The following is a 21,239-nucleotide window of genomic DNA, read 5'->3' on the forward strand; positions in this document are numbered from 1 at the left end:
CATGAAAATCACACGACAGAAAAGACCCAGCAGCCTTATTTTTACCCTCCTGAATCTTGTTAAGTCAGAACCCAGTGATAAATTCAGTTAAAGCGATAGAAATTCACCATACTTCTGCAAGTCCTTTTGCTATAAATTTGAGGGAGAACCTACACTTGTTAATATCGTAGAACTTGGGGAGAGAGAGACTCCTTTTCAATTAGCCTGATTCTACTACAGATATCCACAGGATTCATATTCCATTGAGGCAGGGTTTTGGCAGGATTTTTTCCCAATCTAATCCACCTCTTATACAAGAGTTGACAAGGTGATCAAAGCTGGGTTTGTTTTGCCACAGGGCTTTGAGGGGACAGAGATTTTCCCGTGAGCAAAGTACAGACTCTTCTCTAACCAACCAGGCAGCTCTGAAGGAAGCTTTAGGGCCTCTCCGCCTGTGTGTTGCTGCAGAGCTGCTGCAAAGCTTTGCGTCTGAATCCTCTCACCCCCCTGCCCTGGGTTGAATGACGCCAACAAAATTCATGTTAAAATTTAATCCCCACCGTGAGCTACTAAGAAGGTGGAAACTCAATCCAACTGTACTATTTGAAAGTGGGCTCTTTGGGAGGCAATTAAAGTTAAATGAAGTGGGGAGGGGGGGGGCTGAGAGGGCAGCTAAATAGACGGCATTGAGGCTTCATCCGAAGGGGAGGAGATGCCCGAGCCAGGATAGGCTGTTCTGCCATGCGTCGCTCCATGCCGCCTCAGGGCTGTGTGCAGAGTCCCCACCAGCTAGAAGGACCTCACCAGAGGTGGCTGCCTAATCCTGAACTTCCCAGCCTTCAGAACCTTTATTCTCTACACTGTGGTATTCAGTAATAGCGACAGAAAACAGATTAAGACACACCCCTTCTCAAGGAGCAGAGCCACCAGCAGGAATCACCTCCAGTCCTTGTACAGCAAGCTAATTACAAACACTAGATTTTGACCACCTCTAACTATGAATAAATACTTTCCAAAACTGGCTATAGTGCTTAAAAACACCCTGGGCATAAAGCTAACTACAAATGAGTGCTTTCCCTTTTACACCAGGCAGAATGCTTTTGTGCTTAAGTGCAGGACGGGGAATGAGAAATTCTGGGTTCACTCTAATGTCGGCTTTTGTCCCCACATACTCCCTAGATTGCTGATGCCAGCTCCATGCCTAGGTGTGGATATCTGAACTCAGTATTTGTTAATGGACAAATGAAAGAGCACTAAGGAGACCTTCTAATTTCACTTTTAAGTGACAGCCTGGCAATGCAACAGAGTAAGGGGTGATGAAATGCTTTACTTGGGTGAAATCAGGTGTGTGTTCCACATAAGCAGGACCACAGAAGGAATCCTGTGATTAAAGCCCAATTGCTGGCTGGCGCTGTGGCTCACCAGGCTAATCCTCCTCCTGCAGCGCCGGCACTCCGGGTTCTAGTCCCGGTTGGGGTGCTGGATTCTGTCCTGGTCGCTCCTCTTCCAGTCCAGCTCTCTGCTGTGGCCTGGGAATGCAGTGGAGGATGGCCCAAGTCCTTGGGCCCTGCACCCGCATGGGAGACCAGGAGAAGCACCTGGATCAGCATGGTGCACCCGCCACGGTGACCATTGAGGGGTGGACCAACGTCAAAGGAAGACCTTTCTCTGTCTCTCACTATCCACTCGGCCTGTCAAAAAAAAAATTAAACTAAAAAAAAAAAAAAAAAAAAAGCCCAGTTGTTGGGGCCAGTGCTGTTGCATAGCAGGTAAAGCCACCACCTGTGGCACTGGCATCCCATATGGGTGCTGGTTCAAGTCCCAGATGCTCCACTTCTGATACAGCTCCCTGCTAATGCACTTGGGAAAGCCATGGAAGACAGCCCAAGTGCTTGGGCCCCTGCACCCATGTGGGAGATCCAGAAGAAGCTGCAGTCTCCTGGCTTTGAATCAGACCAGCTCTAGCCATTGTGCCATTTGGGGAGTGAACCAGTGGATGGAAGATATTGCTGTCTATCTCTAACTCTCCTTTCAAATTAACAAATTTTTTTTTCTTAAAAAAAAAAAAAAAAAGCTCAACTACTGGGGCCGATGGGTGTGGCTCAACAGGTTAAGGAACAGTCTGCAGTATCAGTATCCCATATGGATGCCACTTTGAGTCCTGGCTGTTTCACTTCCTATCCAGCTCCTTGCTAATGTGCCTGGGAAAGCAATGGAGGATGCTCCAAGTCCTTGAGCTCCTGCATCCATGTGGGAGACCTGGAGGAGGCTCCTGGCTTCGCCCTGGCCCCTGGTCATGCAATCATTTGGGGAGTGAACAAGTAGATGAAGATCTCTCTCTCTTTTGGTCTTTCTCTCCAACTCTGCCTTTCAAATAAATAAATTTTTTTTTTAAAAAGTCTAATTTCTTTGGCTATTTGGACCCTCCTTTGTGACTGCCATGAGGGAATTAGTCACTGGCACTGAAGGAAGAAGGTAGGAGGTGTCCTCAAGAAGTGCTCACATATTTTTCTTACTTTATGACTGAAGGATGCCAGAATGAGGAACTGCATGGTCTCTGAGGTAAAGGATCTGAAAAATTTGCTAGTGACTAATGTGCTGTTTGATCCATGTGAACGAGTCCAAGTCAGCATGGCATCATCTGGTTTTTACACAGACCACAGGACTACAACAGGGAGGCCCCTGGGTTTTGTGGACTTTCCAAAACACTGACTGAAAGAAGAAAGCTGAAGTGTGGAGACAGAAAACACAAGAGCATCTGCAAGTTCTATGGCACATGAAGACAGTGGCACTCTACTCTGGGGAAGGCCATGCCTTGTAAAATGGCATGGTGACTACAGCTGTTTGCAGCTGATGAGGAAATTCATCTGTTCTATGGGGAATTTAATTCCATTTATTTAGCCTACTTTTCACTTCTTTGAATAGTGCTTTCCTTGAAAACTAGTTTTTAGAGAACAACTGTATCTGTCAGAAAGGTTTATCTGAAGGGAGCTGAACATGGCAAACACTTGAACATTAATGGCTAAACATGTTAAGGCTTTCAATTATAGCAAAGCAGAAAAAGTAGCAGACTGAGTAATCAGCTACCCAAGGACACTGTAAGATCACAGACTTAAGGGAAGACAGCTCCACTGTTTACTGGCTGTGTGCTCTCACTGTTTCCTCATCTGTAAAAGGGCTGTGCTAAGGACCAAGTACGTTACTGCAATGTAAAGTCTTTAGAATGGTCCTCAGCTAATAATAGTTGTGTCCTTCGACACGTTTATTATCTTATTTACTATTTTATTTTTTTTTTAAAAAGATTTATTTGAGAGGCAGAGTTACAGACAGAGAGAGGGAGAGACAGAGATCTTGCATCCGCTGGTTCACTCCCCAGATGGCTGCAATGGCTGGAGCTGGGCTGAAGTAAGGAGCCAGGAGCTCCCCCTAGGTCTTCTATGTAGGTGCAGGGGCCCAACACTTGAGCCACCCTCCACTGCGTTCCCAGGACACAAGCAGAGAGCTGGATCACAAGTGGAGCAGCTGGAACTAGAACTGGCACCCACATGGGATGCCAGTTCTGCAGGTAGAGCTTTAACCTTGTATGCCACTGTGCTGGCTCCCTATTTACTTTTTTTAAGATACTGTCTTATTTTAAGAGATCATTTGCATTTCCTCTGTTACTAACTTAAGATATCCAACCATTTGCTGATATTTGCTTATTATTTAGCATTCAAAGCATTAAATGATCATTTTTATCCTCAATCCTTAGTGCTACTGTATTCCTGAGATTTGAGACTATTCAGCTTTCTCATGAAGAAAAGGAAACCTAAACCTTCATATCTTCCAACGGCTAGTCCTGCAACACAATTTTTACTGACATGTGGGCAATTTTTACAAAGTGAGCAGAGAGATAGCAACAACAGTGACTGTGGAGTGGCTGGTTTTTAAAGTCAATCTTGATCTACTGCTCAATCCATTTCAAGATCTGATTTCTGTGATCCTCTAGTTCTTCTGATTTATGGCTGACAGCTGAAATACAATTTCTTCTTTGTAGGGTGCTACGGCTTCTACATAAAGAACTTGAAAAATCTCACACTGAATACTGTCATTTAGTTTCTTCTCACTATAACCCCTTGTTTCAAGACTTTTGTACAGCATATCTTCCTCAGCACAGTAATGATATGAAACCAGTGTCCATGGTAATCACCACCTTCTCTCATTTGGTTATTTAACTCATTAGTTACTCTATCTTCATCTAAAATGGGACAATTACACTTTTCAGCATGGCCATCATCGAACTCCCCTCCTTGAGGCAAATCATCCACATTAATTTATTTCAATCCTGATCCTGCTTAGTGTGGTTTTTCCAACCGTGGGTGTCCCTAGTCACATGTGACATGCTTCCTTTGCAAGGTCAGCGGCAGAGGCGCAACGTGGGTCCATGCTCTTCTTACCTGCTATTGTAATGCATTCTTCTACCTATAGATCTCTAAATAACACAAATTCCTTGATATGATTTTTAAAAATTCTCCCTAAAAGCAGGTCAGTGGGAAAAACAACTCATTCAGGCCACTTCTATTCCGAGGGTAAGTCTTCTTCCCAGAATGCCATACTTTATTGGGCTTTGCTAATTTCTAGTAGTAATTACGTGATTACAGTAACTGCTTTTACTCTTGAGGTGTGCAGGATTTCTTGGCTTCCTTGATGAAATTTAAAACTTTCTTCTAGGAGCTTTATGACTCAACACCTACAGAAGACCACAGTCTAGATCCGCTTTTTGAAAAAGCAGAAACCAAGGGTCTCATAATACTGATTTTAGTCAAATCACCTTTGTCTATTTAAAGCAACTCTGCCAGGCTGTGGCAAAGTGTATTCTGGTTCTTCAAAGCTGGTAAAAAGAAGTGCTCCATAATTTTCTAGGAACCAGATGTTTCATGTCCAGTTGACTCTGGGGAAATGTGGCCAAATGACCGCGGCAGAACAGAGTCAATATGAATGTGCGGGGCGACACATGAAGTAGTTCCTTTCTGTTTAGCTTTTCTTATGAAGTGAGGATGATGATGATGATGATGAAGCTCACAAGGAGGGGGCAAATCTACAATTTTCAAACAGAAATCTACCCCAGGTTTACTTGTGCACCTGACTTTGTTCTTTACTGCACAAAGCAGCGGAACAATGTGGTTAAGTCTGAGAGCTCTGATACCAGGCTCACTTACTAGCTAGGTCAACAGTGAGAGGCGGTTAACTGCCTTGGAGTTCTGTTTCATCTTTGAAATGAAAGTGATGATACACTTGTTATCATTGGATTGTTTTCAGGATTAAATGAGTTAATTCAGTGCTTGGCACCTAAAGGGATTAGCAATCATAAATATAAATTCTGTTTCCCATCCAGGCTATTGCCTCACTGATAACCAAAATGTATCCACTGACTCAATGACTAATAAGTCTTTGTTCCAGGTACTGTCATATTAGGGAGTGAAGGGATATACTGGGAGTGCAAAACAGATATGTTCCTTGTTAAAGGAATTAAAGAGAAGGACTGATATTAATCAGATAATCTCAGAAATAAAATATAAATGCTTACAAAGGTGATACATGTAATAGAGATTTGACCTGGCTGGGGAGTCAGAAAAAGCTACCCAGGGGAGAATGAAGGCCAGGATCTAGAGTAGAAATTTAACCGGGAAGGTGGTGGGTATAGACAAAGTGAGTGAATCTAGTAGGGAAGAGGCTGGGCAGGGGCAAGGGTTGAGAGTCCTCCCAGGTAGAAAGATCAGCAAGCACAAAGGCTCTGAGATGTAGGTCCTACGCACGACCTCGTTAGATCCAGTCATTTCTCAGGAGTTCCTTCAAGGGGCTCCTACCTCCAGGGTTGCTTCTTTCCTTCCCTATTGAGAACCACTCATTCTTTAAGGGGAAGAACTATCTCTGAACATTCCAAGACACCCTCCTCATCCCTTTAGTCCACTAAGCACCACTATTTTTTTTTTTTTTAGATTCATTTTGTTTACTAGAGAGAGAGAGAGAGAGAGAGAGAGAGAGAGATCTTCCATCCACTGGTTCACTCTCCAAATGGCTGCAATGGTTAGGACTGAGTCAGACTGAAGCCAGGAGCCAGGAGTTTCTTCCAAGTCTCCCACGTGGGTACAGAGTCCCAAGCGCTTGGGCTATCTTCTGATGCTTTCTCAGGCACATCAGCAGAGAGCAGTATAGGAAGTAGAGCAGCCTGGATTTGAACCAGCACCAATAGGGGAAGCTGGCATCACAGGTGGCAGCTTTACCTGATACACCACAATTCTGGCTAAATATACCTGTTTTTAACAAGAATGCTTTTTTGAATTCTTAAGGACATTTTCATGCTCTTTTTTTTGTCCTTTGGAAAGAGACCATTAATTATTTTCTTTTTTTTTTAACTTTTATTTAATAAATATAAATTTCCAAAGTACAGCTTTTGGATTACAGTGGCTTCCCCCCGCCCCATAACTTCCCTCCCACCTGTTACCCTCCCATCTCCTGCTCCCTCTCCCATTCCATCCACATCAAGATTCATTTTCAATTCTCTTTATATACAGAAGATCAATTTAGCATATGTTAAGTAAAGATTTCAACAGCTTGCACCCACACAGAAACACAAAGTGTAAAGTACTATTTGAGTACTAGTTATAGCATTAATTCACATTGTACAACACATTAAGGACAGAGATCCTGCATGGGGAGTAAATGCACAGTGACTCCTGTTGTTGACTTAACAACTGACACTCTTGTTTTTTGGCATCAGTAATCACCCTAGGCTCTTGTCATGAGTTGCCAGGGCTATGGAAGCCTCTTGAGTTTGCCAACTCCGATCTTATTTAGACAAGGTCATAGTCAAAGTGGTAGTTCTCTCGTCCCTTCAGAGAAAGGTACCTCCTTCTTTGATAGCCTGTTCTTTCCACTGGGATCTCACTCGCAGAGATCTTTCATTTAGTTTTTTTTTTTTTTTTTTCCCCAGAGTGTCTTGGCTGTCCATGCCTAAAATACTCTCATGGGCTCTTCAGCCAGATCCGAATTCCTTAAGGGCTGATTCTGGGGCCAGAGTAAGCACCACTACTGTCCCATGTTTGGGAATGCGCTTGGTAGGGACAGTGCATGAAAACCAGTCACAACTTACTCCAACAAGAAGATGAAAAGCCAACTGGCAGCTAAAGGGTTATTGCCTCCCTTCTCTTGTTTTTAAATGCCCAAGGTACATTCATCCATTCTTCCTAACTTACTGTGTTTTATGGAAGGGAAAGGAAGATGTTAACTCAGCCAGTCCCCTCAAAAGCCCCTTGGGGTTGGTACTGGCACCCCATTCCATAGCTTAGGAGGATGAAGTGCAATGCAGTGACTGGACAGTTTTTTTAACCCGAGTCTAATTCCATAGTCCACTTACATTTTCCATTACCCTGTGTCATCATGTGGCTTGATCATTTTTCCTTTATATATATATATTCAGTCTCCTCAATGATTTGTAGGTCTAGTTCATCTATAATAGTGTTGGTACTAGACAGCTATTCCTGAGAAATCTGTTTGTTTGGTTTTGTTGGTTTGTGTTGTCAGAAAGAAAGGCTCAGAGATAGTTGTGAGAAGTGGCAGAAGTGTGCTTTTCCATTTGCAAGGTTCCTTTGTAAAAAAAAAAAAATGCCACATGAACATGCGTTCATTCTTTTTTGTTGGCTTGCAAGTTAGATTATAAGGCAACAAGAACCAAAAAAAATTATTATTATTATTTAGTATTTGAGCAACCAGAAAATGCGGACTATGTTTTACTAAACAAGATGGTTCAGAACCACACCTAACACAGTTTCTGGTACAGGAAGATACTTGGTAAGGTCAGTCTCTTTCTTGAAGGCAGGGAAATCTCACATTGATCTAACCTTGGATCAGCTCTTGTGGCCTTACACAAGTTAGATAACCTCTCTGAGCCTCAAGCCCAACATTTACAAAAGGGACCAACAATGTGACACCAGAGGGCTATTATGAAGACAGGACAGTGTCCGGTATAAATAGGTACCATAGCAGTACCAATTTCATTCCTTCTCTTTTATTTGTAAAGACTTCCAGACCTCTCAAAGAGTCTGGGAGGTAGGCAGGATTGGCACCATTGTTCTCATTTTGCAGATAAGAAAATGCAAGTTAAGATGCGCTAAGTAACAAGTAGCATAACCTAAAGTCAGAATGCCAAAATACAGAGGACTTTAGAACTCATTCTTAGTTTTCTGCATATCAGTATGTGTTCACAATAAGGTATGGAATGACATGAAAATATTCTCCCATTCACTGTTGGTGACACAGTTATATTTCCAGGAGTGCTCATGCAGTTGCACCAATTCACTGACATTCTTTTACTCTGCTTAGAACCTTACTTGATTAATAGCACAGATAGTTCAAGATGCAAGGCTGGCTTTAGAACAAATTGACACCTCACAATGAAATGCGCTACGATGGTCTCATCAACCACACAAAGATGAGTAACATCTCTACGTGCAGTTCTACTCTGAAAGTGTGATTTTTTTTTTCTGTTATGCTTTGATCTTGTGTTTCCTTTCTTCAAATTTAATTTTAATTTTTACTTTTATCCTATCAAATATAGCTGCTTACACGTTATCCTTCTTTCAGAAAATACACTCTACATAACACAGTGCTGCTTACTACAAGACTTGCTGGGGACTTGTACTTCAACCACTGTCATTATTTCAATAACAAATTACAAATAAATCCTTACCTTTGCATGGCCTAATCACTCAAAATTACAAAAATATGGAAGGACTATATAGTTTGTAATTTATGAATGAATTATGTTAGACATGCATATGTGTGTGTGTGTGTGTATATATATATATATATATATACATATATATATATATATATTTTGTTTCTGCCACACAGGTATATTCTTATCAGAAAATACAGTTGAAAGTAGTAGTATTCTGGAGCATTTCTTTTCTAAGCTTCTTAGTCTCCCCACTACACTGCTGCAGGCACTCTCAAATTCTTTATACCACTCAGACCCTCCCTCACCCTCCTTGCTCCTCTCCCTCTACAAAGCCTTTCCATCCTAAAGTGGAGTCTTTACAATGGCTTACGAGGTCCTAGGTGATCCGGCGCCCCCCTTCTCCCATTTCTTCTCTGACCTTGTTTCTTACTATCTTGTGCAGCCACATCAGCCTCTCACTGCTCTTGAACCTAAGCTCCCACCAGACATCTTTTGCGTTGGCACATCCTCTGTCTAGAATACTCTTTCCCAGGATATGTGCATTGTCTCACACCTGTGTCAACTGCCATTCTCAGGGAGGCTTTCACCGACCACACTAAGCCTGCCACTCACATTCCTTCCTTTCTTGCTCCTCTAACTACTTTGTTTTTCTCTATACATTAGTTACTATTTAATATACTACATACTTATGTATTTGGATTATTGCTTATCTTCTCCAATAGAATGGAAATTATGTGAGAGTGGGGGTATTTATTTCTTCCCTGCCAAAGCCCCAGCACCTAGAATAATGACTGTCATATTGCTGGCAATCAAGATAGTGCATAATTTAATGAGTGTACAATTAAATAAGATATGATTAAATATTATTTATGGAAGACAATTTACTGAAATATAAAGAGATGAGGGGGGAATTAAGGTTGCTATGTTCTTTGCATTTTGTTTTTGAAAACATGATTAGATTGGGCCCAGAGCCGTGGCTCACTTGGCTAATCCTCTGCTTGTGGCGCCAGTATCCCATATGGGTGCTGGATTCTGTCCCAGTTGCTCCTCTTCCAGTCCAGCTCTCTGCTGTGGCCCGGGAGTGCAGTGGAGGATGGCCCAAGTGTTTGGGCCCCTGCACCCGCATGGGAGACCAGGAGGAAGCACCTGGCTCCTGGCTTCAGATCAGCGTAGCGCTGGCCGTATGGCCATTTTGGGGGTGAACCAACTGAAGGAAGACCTTTCTCTCTCTCTCTGTCTGTAACTCTGTCAAATAAATTAAAAAAAAAAAAAAGACTAGATCTAGAAGTATCCTCCTCAATAGGGTATGTACTTAAATTAGAATGTGAAGAATGTGATTATCATATACCAGAACAGAACACTAGCCTAAGTCAGTAGAAGGGTGTCTGTGGGCTCTGGCTGCTGTACTGCACCTGCCGTATAGTAAGGGGGCTCTAATATCTAAGAGGTAGAAATTCTAGCAGTTATGGGAGGGTGGAAGAAGGTGACTATTGTGCATGACCTTTGAAAACTCATGTCAGCAGTTCTCCTCTTACAGTCCAGCACATGCTTGTCCTCCCCTCTTCACACCTTTACTGTGTCTTCTGTACGGCATTCTCCATCTTGGACAGAGCACAACTTAACCATTTCCTCCATGCCTGGTCCTGTTATTTCCCTCAGGGAGCCAGGATTCACATTTCTGATCTACCCTAATTCCACAGCCCTTCACTCTTCAAATGAGAGGGCCCTGCTCTGCTGTTCACTCTGGTGAGAGACAGGAATAACCACCCCACAAGATCTTCTCAGGACATAATGCAGAGCCACACCTCCAAGATCTCAACCTAATGGACTCTCCTTCAATAAAGACCCCAGCTTTGGGGCCAGACAGACCTGACTCTCAATCCTGTTCCTCCCATGACTAGGAGGGTGATCCTGGGCAAGCTACTTAGCCTTCCTGCCTTGTTGTCTCATCTATCAGACGTGAACACAAACACATTATCTCTGAATTTACATGAGGATGAAAGCAGGGAATTTTAAGTGTCTGGTACAGTCTTGATACAGACCAGGCACAAAGTAAGTGGTAGCAATTCTCATCTCTCTCTTCCTGCCTAGCAGCTATTAGAAGTTGAGCTTTCCTCAGACTTTAGTCAGAAGGTTGAGTCCACTGTGGTAGAGTTCCTTTAAAACCCTCTGCTCCTTACTATTCCTGAGGTTCAAAACATCCCTGTTACTTCACACACCCTCTGCTAATTCAGAGCAATAGTTTGTTCCCTTTACCAGGACTAACCACTCTGTTTTTACCTTTAATCTTTATTCCAGACCTCCCTGATTTATTCTCCCTCCTGCTCTAAAGGATCCCTTCCCATAGTCCACAGGCCTTCTCTTCCTCTTTATTCTAGAAAAATCCCTTTTATGATAGCGATGATGACAACTGCAAAGGTTGTTATTTACTGAAACCTATGAGCCAGACATTATACCAAGAAATGTCAAACCATTCTTTCATTTGATCTTCTCTATAAACTAGTGGGAGAAGTTCCTCAAGTTACTTATACCCACTTGAATGCCACTCTCTACACTCCCTCCCATGTATGCAAGAAAAACCTCTAATCACCAACGCCCTTATTCTTCAAGTGACAAAGCACTTAAAGGTCATGACTGACCCATGTTTCCAAACCCACTGACCATTTCTTAGTCTTCGCCACATGGGGCCTCTCTGAAGCATGGGATGTGTTTCCATTCCCTCCTGGAAACTTTCCCTCCCATTCCTCTGTCTGCTTTTGCTGAGGTACTCCTCCTGCTCTCCAGAGACAGACTTAACCACAGATGCTCCTCGGTCCACTTCTGCCCTTTACCACAGCTACGCCCACGGCACTCTTACCTGAACCTCACTGAGCTGTCTGCTCCACACAGATGAGTCCTACAATGAAGGCTCACATTCTCACCTTGCTTTTAAGCATGTGTGACATTTCCTGCTGACTGAAAGGCACCTTTCTGTCTACCACACCTTTACAGTTCAGTGTGCCCAAAACTGAACTAATGTCCATCCTTCTCAAACCAACCCCACCTCCGTTAACAGAATTACTGCCTTCTAAGTAACTGCACTGGAACCATCCCTTCATCTTGGATCCCTTGCTGTTTCTTGTCTTCTACACTTAATCAGTTTTCCAATTTCAGCCAAGTATTCTCAAAATTTCTCCATTTGGTCCTTTCCTCTAGTCTCTTGCCTTGGTTTCTATTTCAGCTTCCATTCTTAGTGTCACTCATGAAATTCTTTCAAATGGTGTCCGTGGGTCTTTCCCTTGCAATACCCTTTTGCAGATGGCAAGTGGATTCCTAAAGCACATATTGATTATGATATATCATTCCCACCTTAAAGCTTCTATTGCCTGCCCTTTTTCTCAAAAAGTACATTCTAAATTATTTCATGGTTTGGAATTATAACACTTTTTTTTTTTAGCCTTATTGCCACCTGCTCCTTTCATGTACCCTTGATTACAGCGGAATTACTCACCATTCCCCACTCAACCTCAGAGCCTTCTATTTTTGAGGCTTTGCTGCTGAATGTTCTGCTTCGGTTGTTTCCTCTAGTTAAAACTATGCTTTATGCCTACTTTTCCTCAAGATCCAGCCCCAGTGCTGAATTTCCTAAAATCCTACTACAATCACCCCCAACTAGTCAACTCTGAGAAGTTTATTTTTACCCTAGAGCCATGAGGCCATTTACAATTTCATTCAAAAATATTTTATTCAGTAATTTCTCCAGGGCACTCACAGGTACTACTCATACAGTGGTGACTAAAACAAGCATGATATTCCCATATTTCAGGTAATCAAGGACATAAATTAGTTCCTCTTTTAAATCAATGCCTTTCTTTTTAAGGGTCAACCATATAACTATTTCTCCAATCCCCACTGCAAAACTAGTGCCTACTTAATTGATATTTGTTAAAGAAACAAGAGAACACTGAATAAGTGGGTAAGTCACTAACTCTAGGCTGCCCTGAGGGAGAAGTGAGCTGAACAACGGTGAGTGGCTCCTTGCTGCATCAAGAAATGATGCTGAGAGCAGGGCCACCAGGCTATGCCACTTTAAGGTCAGAAGGGATAACTGTAATATGACAAGGCTTGTCTCACTAGTTTATGTCTAAGGGATGCCTGGGGAATTTCTGAAAAGTCCTAGCAAAGCTCAGTACGTGAAGCAAAGTAAGCTGTGAGATTTTGTTAACTCCTTGGCATGGAAATCAATTAGGAACACCTAACCCTGGCACAATTCTTGTTTCTAAGAGGATTATTTTTGAAGCCCTGTACTCTCTTAGGCTTTTTCATTTATAAAAAATAACTTTAATTTACAGAGAGACCAGCTGCAGAGATGCTAAAACATTATTGATTTTTTACAAATTCAACTCTCAGGTAGAATTCAGCCCTGAGATAATTCTCAACTGTGCCGGGGCTTGGCCCACTCGGTAGGGTGGGTGAAAAAACAACCATCAAGGTTTGGTTCTAGGTAAAACAGAAGTGAGACTGGGAGGAGGAGAAGTGCTGCCTTGGCTGAAGCCCTGTGTAATCTGGACAACTCATCTTCCATCCACCACCAGCACAGCCTCAAGATGCGGGCTTTCTATGCCAGCATCCCTGAGACCCTTGGTCACTTTCCCTCTAGACAACAGTCCCAAGTCTTATGGTCATTTTAGCTTCTAAGTCACTGAAAAAATATCCCAGGATTTTTATTTATGCACCCTAATAGGAAAGTACTTGTTTTACTTTAACCTACCAAAAATTGTAGTATATTTTCAAGTGTGATTCCAGGTTTGGAGAAAACAAGAGGGACAACAGCACGTTATATAGATTCTGAATATTTTTCACATAATATAACTGCCTCAGAACCCTAAAATTATGAGAATGTATAAAATTCCTATTTTGGTATCATGGGAGAATGTTTTCCATCATACAAAAAGATTTATATACAGCATGTCTTTTCCTGTATGTGGCATTTTATTAAGCTTAACTTTTCTCAAAAACTTACACATGTTATCTATTCACTTAGAGGCCCGGCGTGAAGCATACAAGTTCCAAATGAGAAAATCTGGCAGATTTTCAGGAGTGGCCAGAGTCCTCCTTACCAGCTATTGCTGTGATCTTGCTTAAGTTATTTAACCTCTTTGGGCTCTTAATCCTTCACTTGTAGAATCACTAATGTTTAATGTGTCTTCCAGCTCTAAAATTCTATGATTCCTAGCCATATGCACTGACACACAGGACAACACCCAAAGATCACATTTTCAAACGGGAAAAAAAAGGTTAACATCACAGAATTTCTGAGTTGGAAGGAACTTTATAGGTAAACTAAGTTTTAAAATCGTGAACATTTGAAATACATTGCACCACAAGTACAAACTAAGAAAACACACAATCAACACTCAAATTACCTGTTGCAATGGAACTTCTGATAGCATGGAAAATCAAAATTTAGAGACAAAGAAAAACCTTTATGTTAGGCAAAGATTTCAAGTTTTGTTATTAAAATTGAGACTGAGTACCCAAAGCATTTGTTTTAGTATATCCAAGGAGGGTCCTATCCTGGGTGGTTAAAAGCTGATAATAAAGAACTGTCTATTCTAGGTAGGGGAGATGTCAGAAATGCTTCATTTACCCACATGGGGAAGGAAAAGAGACCGGCAAAATATAATGAGCACTCTTAATCTAAAATGTTTTTTTTTTTTAAATCCTTATAAATAACAAATAATTAGAGAGGCTGGAACACATGTTAAACACAATTGAAGTATGCCGAAAATAAAAATTTTAGGCTTCTGATTTATTTATACTCAGAAAATAGAAATTATTAATATAGGTTTCTAAGATTCTTTTAAAGTGGGTAAGTGGTTTTAATATTTTTCAATAAATTGTTTTTGACCCAAACTTATTTGAGATGATTATCTTTGTGATATCCAATTTTTTTTAGGATTAACTATCATTGATTGCTTTCTTAAAGACATATAATCACCCTCATGTTTTTTGCTTTTTTGTTTTTGTTTAGAAACTTATTCTATCAGCTTCACTCAAACCGTCCAGTTAGAAAAGCGATTAGGCTCTTATTGATTGAAACAACTTTGAAACATCATTCTGCGTAGAATTTAATTTGTACTATAGTAAATATAGCTGCCTCGTACAAGAATCTGGACCACTTTGGGAAGAAGACAATTAGCTGCTCTTTTCTTCAGAAGGAAAGTACATAAGGTAAAGAGCATTTCAACTATTCTTCTGTGATTTCCTGTGGAAAACCCCTACTAAATTAGGAGAATTACAAGTGAGCAGAACTGGGAAATTTTGTCTGATTTCTTGGTGCTACTTTATTGGTCATGCTACACCCTAGACACTAATATGAGCAAAGAGAAAAGTCAGTGTAAGTGTCAGACTGAGGTTAACCAAAATATTGTACCATCTGCTATAATGATGTGAATAAAAGTAGGGATGGGGAAACACCAGATGTTTAACACATTCTAGGATAACGTCTGCCAGCCACTGGGAAAAATGGCAGTACTATGAACTTGCAAAATTACCCTTTAAAGATTCATTTATTTGAAAGGCAGAGCTACAGAGACAGAGACACAGAGAGAGAAGCCGAGTGGTTTAGGTTCAGCTCTGAATTCAACAGAGTTTGGAGCTAGTTATTGCTTCTTTTGGAATTTGAAAATTTCTGAACAAATGAATCTTCTGTTTTGCTTAAGGTATTTAGTTGTTTTTAAATTTCATTTTGCCACAGGAAGATTCCAATGGATTGAATAAGTGGGCAGAAAAGCCTGGTGATATGCTGAAGATCTAAGCTGGGAGTAGGATCTCTCTCCTGACTGCTAGTCAAGTTGAAGTTGAGAAAGAAAAGGAAAAGCAGGCTGGTGGGCAGGCAGAACAAGATGGGGAAGCTGTCGAGAGGAGCATTGTAAACTGGGGGGCTGAAGACTCACTGTTTCCAGTAACAATCTATTATTTAGCAACATCTTTTTTTTTTTTTTTATTTTTGACAGGCAGAGTGGACAGTGAGAGAGAGACAGAGAGAAAGGTCTTCCTTTTGCCGTTGGTTCACCCTCCAATGGCCGCCGCGGTAGCGTGCTGCGGCCGGCGCACCCCGCTGATCCGATGGCAGGAGCCAGGTGCTTATCCTGGTCTCCCATGGGGTGCAGGGCCCAAGCACTTGGGCCATCCTCCACTGCACTCCCTGGCCACAGCAGAGAGCTGGCCTGGAAGAGGGGCAACTGGGACAGAATCCGGCGCCCCGACCGGGACTAGAACCCGGTGTGCCGGCGCCGCAAGGCGGAGGATTAGCCTAGTGAGCCGCGGCACCGGCTATTTAGCAACATCTTGATCATACTAGTGCTTCCTTTGGAAAGATCATTCTACCAAATTTCCTTTTGTTGACTATTATACAAATAATTATTGGCCATGCACTATACATCAAATATTATTCTAGGTGGAGATATGGCAGTAAACCAAACAAAAATCCCTTCCCTCATGGAACTATCCATGATATTACAGGCCTTGTCAGGATTTTTTAAAATTAAAACTATAACCATATCCCAAATGAACACTTAATGCTACACATGTGCCATTAAATTACGTCATTATCCTTATACTATTCTTGCAAGGTAGATATTTTTTATTTTCATTTTGTAAATGCGGAAAATAAAGCCTGAAGTGATCAAGCAACTAGTTGTTGATGGCATGCTCTGTAAGTGGCACAATCTAGGGGAAGATCTCGCTTTTCCTTTCAAGTACAGAGTTCTGCTGACTAAACCACAGCTATATATGTCTATATGTCTGCCATATAATAGATGTCTCCACTGTAGCAACTTAATGGTTTACTCAGATCCTGCAAAGTCCTTGGTTCCATCAGGTAACACATGAGTAAAGAACCTTATATATAGCTATTTATTATCTTCTCTTGGTCTGACTATTGCTTATGGGGCTAATACCTAGGATATGATCTCATATCTCTTCTTTATTAAGCCTTGAAATGGTTTGTTGAGTTGGTTTGACCAGCTCACAGGAGTTGACTGTTATATTTTCAGAAAATGTTCAAGCCAGTTGACTGCACATTAATTAGTGGCTTGAAATTGACTAGAGTGGAAATATTTACATCAAAGAAATTATAAGTGATATAAATCAGGAATCTTTTTTTTTCCCCCTGAAGAGGCTGTTTTTCAACATTTATTACCATACCAGCCACCTACTCAATGAAGAAAGATGATAGGAATTTCTCTTTCCTTTTTGCTTTTTCATTGTATTGGAAAGGGGGAGACACACACACACACACACAGATCTCCCATTCATTGGTTCACTCCCCACATGCTCAGAACAGCCAAAGCTGGGTCAGCCTAAAGTCAGGAGTCAGTTTAGGTCTCCCACTAAGTTGGCGGGACCCAAGTCTTTGAGCCATCATCTGCAGCCTTCTGGAGTATGCATGAGCAGAAAAATGGACTGGATATGGACTAGCTGGGACTCAGACCAGGCACTGGGATATAGGACATGGGAGACCCAACCAGCAACGTAACAGCTGTATCACATGCCTACCCCCAGGAATTTTTCTTAAAGAAATTATTCAAACATTGGCAAACCTCTCTAATTTGAAAGATTTTCTACTACTCTCTACATACATAAAAATGAAATGTAAGGAAATACTACAAATACATAAATTTATGGTACACCATGTGACTGAAATGGACCTTCTCCCATATTCTCAGGACCACTGGTTGATTAGCTCAATATCATTAATATACTTGCAGTGGGTTAAAATGCATGCTTACCTCAGAATTTCACCTTATTTGAAAACAGGGTTTTTGCAGATATAATTAATTAATATGGGGTCATACTGGATGATAGTGAGCGCATAACACAATGACTGGTGCCTTTATAAAAGAAAGGAAAAAGAGTTTGGATACAGAGACACAGAAGAAAAACAATTCTGTGGCAATGGAGGCAAAAAATGGGAGTGTTGCAGCTACAGGCTAAAGACCATGAAAGATTTCCTGCATTCCCAGACGTTAGGAAAAGGCAAGGGAGGTGTCTTCTCTAGAACCTTCAGAGGTAAAATGGCCCGAGACACGGTAGTTTTGAACTTTTAGCCTACAAAGTGCAGAAGAGGGGCAGTTTTGTGACACAGCAGGTAAAGCCATCCCCTGTGATGCTGGCATCCCATATGGACACTGGTTCATGTCCCAGCTGCTCCACTTCTCCCTGCTGACAGCCTGGGAAAAGCAGTGGAAGATGGCCCAAGTAACTGGGCCCGTGCCACTCACGTAGGAGACCTGGCCCCAGCCTGGCCCAGCCTGGCCCAGCCCTGATACTTGAAACCATTTGAGGAGTGAGCTAGCAGATGGAACATCCTCTCTTTAACTCTGACTTTCAAGTAAATAAATAAATCTTTAAAAAAAAAAAGCTATGGAAGAATAAATTTCTGTTGTTTTAAACCATGCAGTTTGTGGTAATTTGTTGTGGCATTCCTAGAAAACCTGTACAATACTTAGACAAACCAGCATACTCACAATACCTAAGAGAACACACCTAAGCATCCTAATAAGATTCTGATAAATTCCTTTCTGGATTCTTGCATCTAGGAAGTTTTCACATGACATCACAGGATACATCTAAAAGGAAGCTCTTGGCACAGCATCTCTGATTTCAGTCTTCTACCTTAACAATCTTAGAAGGACTTGGAAATACTGTGTAAGTTAGACTGATGAGAAAAGCTGTACTGAAAATAATTTAGTGAGCTGGTGAAACTTTTGTGTGGCTCCATGAATCCACAAATTAATCAGCAAAGCTGCCATTCAACATCTGTATTTGTATATTTGCATATATGAAAGTAAAAGCAACTATCATTTTTAGGTGCTTACTGTATGCCATGCAAAAACTCAATTTACACATATATCCTAAGAAGAAGGTATTATTTATTTCAATTTTGCACAGAAAGCTGAGGCCCAGCCAAGTAATACTACTTGTAACTGGCAAAACTAGGAATCAATATTATGCCCAGACCTGATGTTGAAGCCAAAGCTTTAAACCCTAAAGTGTGGTTCATAAGCCACAAAAACCTCATCCTAGACATAGAACCTATAAAGGTAGAGCCACAAACTGCAGTTGTATTACTCTCTTCCTAGATTTCAACCAGCTACCTGTTACTCCTCCCTTTGTACCTTCAACTTACCTTTTCTTTCACATTTTCCATGTCTCTCTGTGCTAAAGCCTGGGAAATTTCTTTAAATCTATTTTTCCATTTGATAATTCTTCACACTGTAATTAATGCTGGTTTTAACTCAATGACTTGAATCATTTCAATGATTATATATTTAACTTAAAAATTCCACTGATTTGGCCGGCGCCATGGCTCAATAGGCGAATCTTCCACCTGCGGCGCTGGCACCCAGGGTTCTAGTCCTGGTCGGGGCGCCGGATTCTGTGCCGGTTGCCCCTCTTCCAGGCCAGCTCTCTGCTACGGCCCGGGAGTGCAGTGGAGGATGGCCCAAGTGCGTGGGCCCTGCACCCGCATGGGAGACCAGGAGAAGCACCTGGCTCCTAGCTTTAGATCAGTGTGGTGTGCCGGCGGCCGCGCACCAGCCAGGGTGGCCATTGGAGGGTGAACCAATGGCAAATGGAAGACCTTTCTCTCTGTCTCTCTCTCTCTCACTGTCCACTCTGCCTGTCAAAAAAAAAAAAAAATTCCACTGATTTTAATTACTCCTGCTATATTTATTATTCTATATTTTAATATAAATATTTATATATTAAGTAATCGATAACTCAATTATTTCAAGTTCCTGGGATTTAATTCTGTGTTCCAATGTTCTACTGGCTCTCAGCCATCCTGGCTTGTTAGCTGATGTGTTTTATAATTTCTGCTCACGTTTATTAAAGCTACACTTTGTTGGCTTCTGCCATGCTTTGATGGTATCACCAATCTGGAACCACATGGTATTAATTCCAGACTCGGGGGTGGGGTTCAGAGTCCTTGAATGGGAGCATGAACTTGAACGGTGCAAGTGCAGGGGCTTGATTCTCAGGAAAGGCATTGCACTTTTTGATTTCCTAGAGCCTAGGCCTTTTTTATCTCCTCTCTGCCTGAGACTCCAGAGTACTAACTTAGGTGGCCTACTGTAGCTCTCCTCTTATCATAAATAAGGCTTAAGGTCTTATTCTTTGCCCCCAGGAAGCTGTTAAAACCAGGCTTCTCAGGGCTGCAGCTGTGGCTTAGCAGTAAAGCTGCTGCCTGCAGTGCCAGCAACCCACATGGCACCAGCTGGAGTCATGGCTCCTCCACTTCTGATCCAGCTCCCTGCTAATGGTCTGGGAAAGCAACAGAAGATGGTCCAAGCCCTTGGGCCCCTGCACCTGTGTGGGAGACCTAGAAGAAGCTCCTGACTTCAGATCAGAACAGCTCTGGCCATTGTGGCCATTTGGGGAGTGAACCAGTGGATGGAAGACCTCTCCCTCTCTGCCTCTACTTCTCTGTGATTTTTGCCTTCAAATAAATAGATAAATCTTAAAAACAAAACAAACAAAAAACCAAGCTTCTCAAAGGTCAGCAAATGTTTCTAGGGCAGGTGTGACTGTAAAGACCACACAGACTCTATTGTGTTTAGATCTAGTATCCTATTGGGTAATTCTTTTGTCTTATGGTTCCTGAGTACTTTTCATGCTTTCTTATAAGCTCAACAACTCAGTTTGTTACATTTTTGTTCTAGGTTCACTTCTAAGTGTTTTGCAGTGGCAGGATTATCTACTGTATTTCCAGCCATTGGAAATAGAACAAAATTAACATTTTTATTAAGTTTTATAAATTTTTCATGCACACTGAAGCTTGAGAGGCACACTGCTGCCTCCCATAGATTCCTGAGACTAGTTAACATAGCTCTTGATGTCTTTATCATCTCTTACCTTTAACTAAAGCATGCTGGAGATTGTAGCTGAGTTTGCCCCACATATTTTTTCTTTCAGTCTAATGTTCTGTCACTAAAGGTGAAATCAACCAATTCACCCACACACTTCAGGCTAGGCTTTATAAAAAGGAGCTAACACTTGTAATCAGTGAACAGAATAATTTGGAACCCTGTTATCTTTACATTAGGTAATTAGCAGTTTTCCATGTCATACAGAGAGTTCATAATTATCAATTAAAAAAACACAGTAATATTCTATTCCATGGTTATACTTTGATTTATTCATTCAATCACTGGTTGTTACATACTGTCATTATATACTGATACAAGTCATTAGAAATTATCATAGAATTGTCACAGAATCCCAGCTTGGCCATAAGATGCACTATTATTTAGAGTGAGCCCCGGGTGTCTCTGTGGTTTGGGAGTGACTCTGATGTACACCCATGACTGAACATCATAGATTTTAAGGACCCCTGTGAGATAAGACAGATCCTTAATACTATGGTATTAGTAGTATCCCAGGATGGTTACAAGTGTGGGCGCTTTAGTCATACTGAAGCTGAGCTGAAATCCAGCTACAGGCTGTGGGACTTTGTATCTTTCTCTAGGCTTTAACTTTTTTTCTTTTTTTAAAT

General features: G+C 41.6%; 1 protein-coding gene and 1 pseudogene across 1 annotated transcript in view; both read right to left on the minus strand.

Moving 5' to 3' along the window:
• Positions 1-21,239, minus strand: part of NFKB1 (nuclear factor kappa B subunit 1) — a 130,262-nt gene that overhangs the window by 55,719 nt on the left and 53,304 nt on the right.
• On the minus strand, positions 3,812-19,734 carry LOC133765780 (adenylate kinase isoenzyme 6-like; annotated as a pseudogene).

Source organism: Lepus europaeus, chromosome 8 (genome assembly GCF_033115175.1).
Source record: "Lepus europaeus isolate LE1 chromosome 8, mLepTim1.pri, whole genome shotgun sequence".
Taxonomy (NCBI): domain Eukaryota; kingdom Metazoa; phylum Chordata; class Mammalia; order Lagomorpha; family Leporidae; genus Lepus; species Lepus europaeus.